The following is an 8,926-nucleotide window of genomic DNA, read 5'->3' as shown; positions in this document are numbered from 1 at the left end:
AATTCCTGGCTGGGGCAGTGTAAATATTTTAAAACTGTCGATCCGTTTCCAAAAGCGGGTTATTAATGCCTGTCCTTCCATTCTCCATGGGAAATGTCACAGGAAGGACAGTGCTGTCTGAATCTGCGTGGGGAAGGTCTGCAGCTCCCGGCCAGACAGAGTGTCAATAAAAGTACAAACACGTGACTTCCGCAACCGGCACCTGGTGTCTGTACTGGAGTCTAAACCATTTAATAGAAAGAAGAAGGAAGCTGAGGAAGAAACAGGGTAAACCAATTCAGATGTGAGCGCAGAAGCATTCTCCGCAGCATCTTGAGGAAAACTGACAAATGGCTCCGAGAAAGAGTTTGTCTTTCCGAACTGTTAGCACACAGAGATGTTTCTTGTTCCACTCAAGCCCTGAAGAAATTGAATAACAATTTAACTAACACTTGAAATGTTAGAACACACCAGGCGATGAGTCACGTCTGGAAACTGTGTTTAAAAGCCAGATGTTTGATAACTGATAATGATGCAATAGGCTGAAGGACCATTCACCATGCTTTTAAAAACTCAAAGACTGTCATTTTTCAACTGAACAAAACAGGCAAAAACAAAGTCATCAAGAAAAGTTCCAAGCATTGCATATGTCGTCCTTGGTGCGAACGTGGTGAAATGCAGCTTTCTCACTGCGATTTCCCAATGTTGATTTCCAGTCAGGGAAAAATTTTGTTGTTCCTTATGGAAATCTTAAATTGAACATGAGTTCCTGACATGACGAAACAGCAAAGGTAGCAGTTCTGTCAGAGTCAGTGAGAATTTCATATCGGAGATGAAATCAAATGGGAAGAAACGCTGAAATCAGTTGCCTTTGCCTGCTCAGACTCAGTACTACAAAATGATCCTTATTGAAACATATAGGTATTTTGAAGAATTTAATAAGTTGGATGCAGAAAGTTTGGTTCTGTGACCAGATCACCTCGTATTGAATGACTTGGAGATGCCGGTTTTGGACTGGGGTATGCAAATTTGAAAATCACACAACCCCAGGTTATCGTCCAACAGGTTTAATTGGAAGTACGAGCTTTCGGACCACTGCTCATTCATCAGGTGATTGTGGAGTCCACAGTTGTTAGTCACAGAATTTATAGCATATGTTTACAGTGTGATGTAACTGAAATTGTACGTTGAAAAATACCTTGATTGTTTGCGAAGTCTCCGATCTGTTAGAATGACCATGTTAGCTTCACTTCTTTCATGTTTAAAGTGCAAAACTTTTTTATTTTAAAGTTTCATTCTCAGGTGAAGTTTAACAACTGATGTCTGCCCCCCCTCCCCCCCCCCCCCACCCGCGTGCTGCTGTCTGTTCCATAATGTTTAGACTGATTCTAATTTATAAAAATGAGTTACCAGAGTCTTACATGGATTCATGCAGTTTTTGAGCAAAGTACAATGCAACTCTGCAAGTACAAGTTCACCCCACAGACGTATATGTGTGTGTGTGTGTGTGTGTGTGTGTGTGTGTGTGTGTGTGTGTGTGTAGGAGGGTCTCTGTTTGTAGATAGGGCAATGGGATCACCTGTACTGTGACATGAACCCAATGACCATGGGTACCGAATTTAACTATCAGTCTCTGTGGGGGCACTTTTAGCTGCTGCCTGTTCCGAAGCCCGCCTTGGAGGGTTGTTACCCGAAGATCCGAGGTCGAATGTCCTGGATCACTGAAGTGCTCTCCAACTGGGAAGGGGAACACCTGTCTGTTGATTGATGTGGAGCGCCCATTCCGTTGTTGTAGCCTCTGCTCAGCTTCACCAATGTACCATGTCTTAAGGCATTCTTGCCTGCAGCATGTTGTTTTTGTTAGATTAGCGTCAGTCTAAACATTATGGCATGGACGCAGCATACAGGGACTAACACCTTCAACATATCATCTGTGCTGACACTAATTGGTAAAGTCCACCTGAGAATGTAACTGTTAAAAGAAAGTTTTTCGATTTACATAAAAAGAAATGAACCTAACATAGTCATTCTAACAGATGGAAGACTTAACAAGCAATCAAGGTATTTTTCCAATGTATAATTTCAGTGACATTACACTGTAACCGTTCGCTATAAATTCTGTATCTTACCACTGTGTACTCCACAGCCACCTGATGAAGGAGCAGCTCTCCAAACGATGTTTCTTCTATTAAACCTGTTGGACTATGACCTGGTGTTGTGCGATTTTTAACTTTGTATTAGAATGCGGATCTCACAATGAAAATAGAGACGAAGAAGCATTTATTCTCTCAGACAGTTCTGGATCAATGAACTTTCGTGTAGAAGGCTGTTGAGGAAGTGTCATTAGGTGTAATGAGGCTGAGATCGGCAGATCATCAAACAGCAAAGATATCAAGCGTTATGGGGAAAGGCAAGAAAGTGCAGTTCAAGGTTATCAGATCAGATATGAAACCATTCAATAGCGGAGCAGACTTGGTGGTCTGAATGGTGTCTATCTGTTCTTAAAATTGTTGGCCTTAATATGAAGCTGCAAAACCGACCTGAGTAAAACGTGCTAAATTTAAAAAAGGCGTGGTCCCCCGGAGCACTGAACCGAGGTGAAATGTACAAAGAACAAAACACAAAGGGCAGACAATATTAGATAATTAATCAGTAGTGATCAGTATACCAAGGTAAACAGGAAAGCCGAGAGTCATTATCTACATTGAAACTGGCTCCACGAGGCATGCAGTTAACTCTCACAAACAACTATTCCCCTTCCGTTTTCCTGACGCCCCCTCCGTTCTTGTTTTAAACTGATTGAACGTCAGGCAATTGCAGATGACATTGCTGATGTGGAACTGTAGCATATAGAACATAGAACATTACAGCGCAGTACAGGCCCTTCGGCCCTCGATGTTGCGCCGCCCTGTCAGACTAATTTGAAGCCCATCACATCTACACGATTCCATGTACGTCCATATGCCTCTCCAATGATGACTTTAATGCACTTAATCTTGGCGATACTACCACCGTTACAGGCAAAGCATTCCATGCCCTAACTACTCTCTGAGTAAAGAACTACCCCTGACATCTGTCTTATACCTATCTCCCCTCACTTTAATAGTTGTGGTCCGCGTGTTTGCCTGCCCCATACTTGGAAAAATACTCTCCCTGTCCACCCTATCTAAACCTCTGGTTATCTTGTATGTCTCTATTAAGTCACCTCTCAGTCTTCTCTCCAACGAGAACAGCCTCAAGGCCCTCAGTCGTTCCTCCGTACCAGGCAACATGCTAGAAAATCCCCTCTGCACCCTTTCCAAAGCGTCAACATCCCTCTTATAATGTGGTGACCAGAACTGTTCACAATACTTCAAATCTTTGTACCAGATCTTTATCCAGCTGCAGCATAACCTTCTGATTCCAGAACTCTATCCCTCTATTGATAAAGGCCAAAACACTGTTTTCCTTCTTAACAACCCTGTCAATCTGGGTGGCAACTTTCAGGGATCTGTGTACATGGACACCAAGATCTCTCTGCCCATCTGCACTCTAAAGAACCTTACCATTAGCCCAGTACTTTGCATTCCAATTACTCCTGCCAAAGTGTATCAACTCACACTTGTCCACATTAAACTCCATTTGCCACCTCTCAGCCCAGCTCTGCATCCTATCTATGTCTTTCGGCAACTTACTACATCGTTTGTCAATATCCAAAACTTCACCGACCTTAGTGCTGTCTGCAAATTTACTAACCCACCCTTCCAAGCCATCATCCAGGTTATTGATATAAATGACGAATAGCAGTGTATCCAACACCGACCCTTGCGGAATGCCGCTAGTAACTGGACGCCTTGATGAACATGTTGCATCAATGACAACCCTCTGTTTTCTTTCAGCAAGCCAATTATTGAATCAAACTGCTATGTCTCCCACAATCCCATTCCTCTGCATTTTGTATAATAGCCTACTGTGGGAACCTTATCGAACACCTTGCTGAAATCCATATACACCACATCAACCTGCTTCCTCTCATTCACCTGTTTGGTCACTTTGTCAAAAAACTCATAAGATTCGTTAGGCACGACCTACCCTTTACAAAACCGTGCTGACTGTCCCTGATCAGACTATTCTTTTCTAGATGATTTTAAATCCTATCTCTTATAACCTTTTCCAACGCTTTACCAACAACTGAAGTGAGACTCACTGGACTGAAAGTACCAGAGTTGTCTCTACTACCCTTCTTGACAAGGGAACCACATTTGCTGTCCTCCAGTCCTCAGGCACTATTCCTCTAGACAACGATGATTTCTAGATCAATGGCACAAGTTCAGCAATCTCTTCCTTTGCTTCCCAGATGATCCTAGGATAGATCCCATCTGGCCCAGAGGACTTGTCTATTTTCACAATCTGCAGTATTTCTAATACCTCTTCCTTGGGAACCTCAATCTCTTCGAGTCTAGATGCAAGTATCTCTGTATCTTCCTCGCCAACATTTTCATTTTATATAGTGAACATTGTCGAAAAATACTTATTTAGTGTTTCCCATGTCTCCCCTGACTCCACACACAACTTCCCACTATTATTCGCGATTGGCCCTAATTTAACTCTCGTCATTCTTTTATTCCTGACATACCTATGGAAAACCTTAGGGTTAACCCTGATCCTATCCGCCAACAACTGCAAATGTCTCCTCCTGGCTCTCATGTCTCCTCCTGGCTCTTCTGAGCTCTCTTATTAGTTCATGCAGGGAACCGATTCTGTCTGCTGCACATCATTCTGCTTCGAAATATCAGGTAGTTTTTCATATTGATTATTGTAAATGTTAACCTTTAACAAGCCATGACAGTGAAATCACTGAATCCTCATCACTATACTACCAGGGAAGATTTCTGCTCACATCACCCTGGACACCATGAGATTCGGCATTCTATTCTCCCATCCTTCTGTGCGGGGTTCCCTCGGCCCTATTCCGGTCTTGTTGGTTGGTTTACAATACGAGTCTATCCAATCATCTTTGCATTTCTTATTCTAAAGGATGAGACCTTCTCTCTGAGCTGGCAATGTGCTTGCTCAGTGGTGATAACACTGTTCTTGTAACCTAGAAAAGTGCTTGAAATAGGCCATTCCTGTTTTTTCATTCCAAGAACTTGAGGTAAACCGTTCAGCTGGACAGGAAATAGCGGGCGTGAGCAGTGATCAAGTTTGGCAGCAAGAACGAGGTGAGGCAGTATAAACTACAGAGTAATGGGGAAATTATGGGCAAGGAACACTGGGACGGGAGAGGCTGAATGCTTCCTTTCTTTGCTCTAACCAGACATTGGTGTTGAACTCTGAAATGGGACAACATCAGACATGTCGGTGAAATCTTACTTTCTGCTTGTTTTCTCCTGAGGCCTGTGTCACACTTGGGGAACTGTGTCTTCGTGCTTTAGTCTATGGACAAAAATGGGGTTCAGTTCCCATCTCAAACTTAAATCCCATTTATTGTGTTTTACAAGATTCAAACGTTCCAGAGAAATTAACATTCAGGTGAAACGTCAGAGTTCACAAGATTACAGATCACGTGCTGGGAAATGAGATGAAGGGACCCATTTCTGTGCTGTAAACTCTCGATAATTCAATCATTTTTGAGGGGAAACATATCTGCAGTGATATAATTCCAAAAACTGTGTGATGAAGAAACGGTGCAACGGCTCCTGCCCTCATCCCTGGTGGTCTAGTGGTAAGTATTCAGCGCTTTAACTGAGTGGTCTGGGTTTCATTACCGTTCAGGAAATCAGGACCTCTTGTTCCTGATGCAGAGAAAGCAGGTCTACCAGGAATCTGTTTCATGGCTTAGATCAGTTAATACCCCAGCTTATCAAAGAAGTTAAAAGTGCCTTCCGTCTCTCTGCACAGTCGGTCAGTTAATCCTTAATTCTCCTCTGATTCCACTTCCCAAACAGTTTCAAAATATTGTCAAAACTGACTCTTAGGTATTTCTTTTCTGTCTTTTCATCCAAAGGAGCTGCAGCGATTGAGTGCGTTGGTTTCTGAAAACGAAACATACCCATATGCAATATATTGGGCTATTCCAGGATTGCCTTCTCTGACAGCGCTGGGACATGACTGATGCTGTCTATAATATGGAAGTGCCAGTGTTTGAGTTGAGTAGACAAAGTTAAAAATTACATAATATCAGGGCAGAGTCCAGCAGGTTTATTTGGAAACACTAACTTTCGGAGAGTCGCTCCTTCATCAGGTGGGTGTTTTTCTGCAGAAACTTGGTGTGTGTGTCAACATGCGCGATCTTTTGGAAGATCATCTGAACTTTAACCGACCGTTCGGTGTGTCGACGGTACCCATGACTTGGATGTGTTGGTGTTGGACTGGGGTGGATACATTTAAAAATCACACAAAGCCATGTCAGATTCCAACAGGTGACAAACACCTGATGAAGAAGCAGTGCATGGAACACTGGTGCTTCCAAATACGTCTGTTCAATACAATCTGGTGCTGTGTAATTTTTACTCTGATAGCTCGTGGCAATGTTTAACTGGTCGAAGACAGTGAAAGAATTTTCGTTTAAGATGAAAATTTCAAATATTACCCACCTCAGCATTACAAAAATGAGTAGGTTGGTTGTGTGATGAATCTCCACAATGCGCTTGCGCAAAGTAAAACTCGAACTTACAACCCACCTGATCCGTAGCCAGCTATACAAATGGTTGCACCAATGGCCAGATGCACAGCTGAGATTTTACCCGCTGCAGAGCTGTGGTGTTCACAAGGACATGAGCAATAACAGTAACAGTCACAAGGTGAACAAAGAACAAAGATAATCACCATCATTGATTCACTTCAAATTGTCCTGAAAAAAACGACCATTCACAATGTGATCAGCCAATCTATGAGGTCACTGCTGATCTTGGAAATTGCAACTGACTTTGCTGCATTTTCACCATAACTTGAGGTAAACTCCAGCCAATTCATAACATTGCATATTCCCATTAATTTTCAGTTCTAGATTACGTTAGTGACCTGTCCGTATTTGCAGGAAATGAGTGAAAACTTCCTTCCGGTGATGTAATCCAGTGCCGAGTCGGCCAGAAAAGAAAAGACCAAGACATGAAACCTCACTCCCATTTCTCTCTGTACCAATGCGTTTTCCTGAGTTGAATATTTGCAGGACTTGTCTCTACTATCTGAAGAATTAATTGTTTTCTCGGGAAAGATTCTTCGTAAATCAATTAACATCGGAGGTGTTGAAACATATTTTACTTTAGATTAAAATAGTTGGCTATTCTTTCCCCCAGCCTAATGTCCCAATCCTCCCTCCTCTTCCATGTAAATACAAGCTTTGCCAGGTGATGTTCGAGCTCCCAACCTGACGTTCCAATGCTCCTTGCTGCTCCATGTCAAGAGGACCGGTTCGACTTGAATTTGGAGCTCCCACTCTGATGTCCCAATGCTCCCTGATCCATGTCAGTAGAAGTGGTGCAGTTCAGGTTAGACCTACCACTCTGATGTCCCAATGCTCCCAGCTGCTACATGTCATTAAACGCTGGTCCTTGTGAGGTTGGAGCTCCCAGTCTGATGTCCCAATGTTCCCTCATACATGTCAGTAGAAGCAGTCCAGTTGAGTTTGGATCGATCACTCTGATGTCCCAATGCTCCCTGCTTCTACATGTCATTAAAAGCTGATCCAGGTGAGAGTGGAGCTCCCAGATGGATCTCGCAAAGCTTCCTGCTCCATGTCAACTGAAGCCGCTCCAAATGAGATTAATTCTTGCATTCGGATGTGCCAATGCTCCCTGCTGCTCCATGTCAACAGAAGCTGCTCCAGGTGTGGTTGGAACTCCAAGACTGATGTCACAATGCTCCCTGGTCCACGTCAAAAGACGCTGCTCCAGATGAAGTGGGAGCTCCCATCCCTGGCAGCTCACATACTTCTATACCATCATAGAAATACTGCCTACTGAACATTTCTACCACTGGAGCCATTGATGGAATATCCGCATCATGAGAACCTAATATTATTTTTAGTCACCACCGAATCATTATTTCCAAAAGTCATTCTTTCTTATACCTTATTTAGCATGTGCATACTGCAGTCAATCCAAAGTTAGATAATGGTGCTAATTGATCTATGCTTAATAAAAATTACATCCTATTTTTCATGTGGAGTAACTGCGACTTAGCAAGGACAATGTTTATATTGAAATCACACTTTTATTCCAGGTGAGAGAATGTGGTTTGCATTATTTAAAATGAACTTGTTCACTGTGTAAAATGATCAAATAGATCTCAGTTTCAAAACAAAATTGGTAACGTTGTCATCCATCTTGAAATGTGGTGTCTTCTTCGTTCAACCAGACGGGTATCATAACGAAAAGTCTATTAATGATAGGCGTATAAAGATACTTTAAATCGCAAGGTTTGTGAAGGTTTGTAGCTCAGGTTGAGGTTTAGGGTGTAGGTTTGCTCGCTGAGCTGTAGGTTTGATATCCAGACGTTTCATTACCTGGCAAGGTAACATCATCAGTGGCGACTTCCAAGTGAAGCTGTTGTCTCTTGCTTTCTATTTACATCTTTCTCCTGAATGGGGTTCCTGGGGTTTGTGGTGATGTCATTTCCTGTTCGTTTTCTGCGGGGTTGATAGATGGCATTTAGATCTATGTGTTTGTTTATGGCATTGTGGTTGGAGTGCCAGGCCTTTGGGAATTCTCTGGCATGTCTTTGCTTAGACTGTCCCAGGATCAATGTGTTGCCCAAGTCAAACCGGGCAACCAAAAATTCATAAACCATGAGCCCCGCTCAGTCCCATAGACTCATTACCCGGAAAACCAACTTACAGACGGGCCAAAGAACTACACACAAGTCTGAAATGCCTCATAGAAGAGTCTCAGCACTCCATCCACTCCACCCAGGAATTCCTTAAAAACACCAAAGTGGAGGAAGACGACGCAATGATCTCATTCGACAT

This window comes from Chiloscyllium punctatum, chromosome 4, assembly GCF_047496795.1.
Source record: "Chiloscyllium punctatum isolate Juve2018m chromosome 4, sChiPun1.3, whole genome shotgun sequence".
NCBI classification, from domain to species: domain Eukaryota; kingdom Metazoa; phylum Chordata; class Chondrichthyes; order Orectolobiformes; family Hemiscylliidae; genus Chiloscyllium; species Chiloscyllium punctatum.
This window is presented reverse-complemented; position numbering follows the sequence as displayed.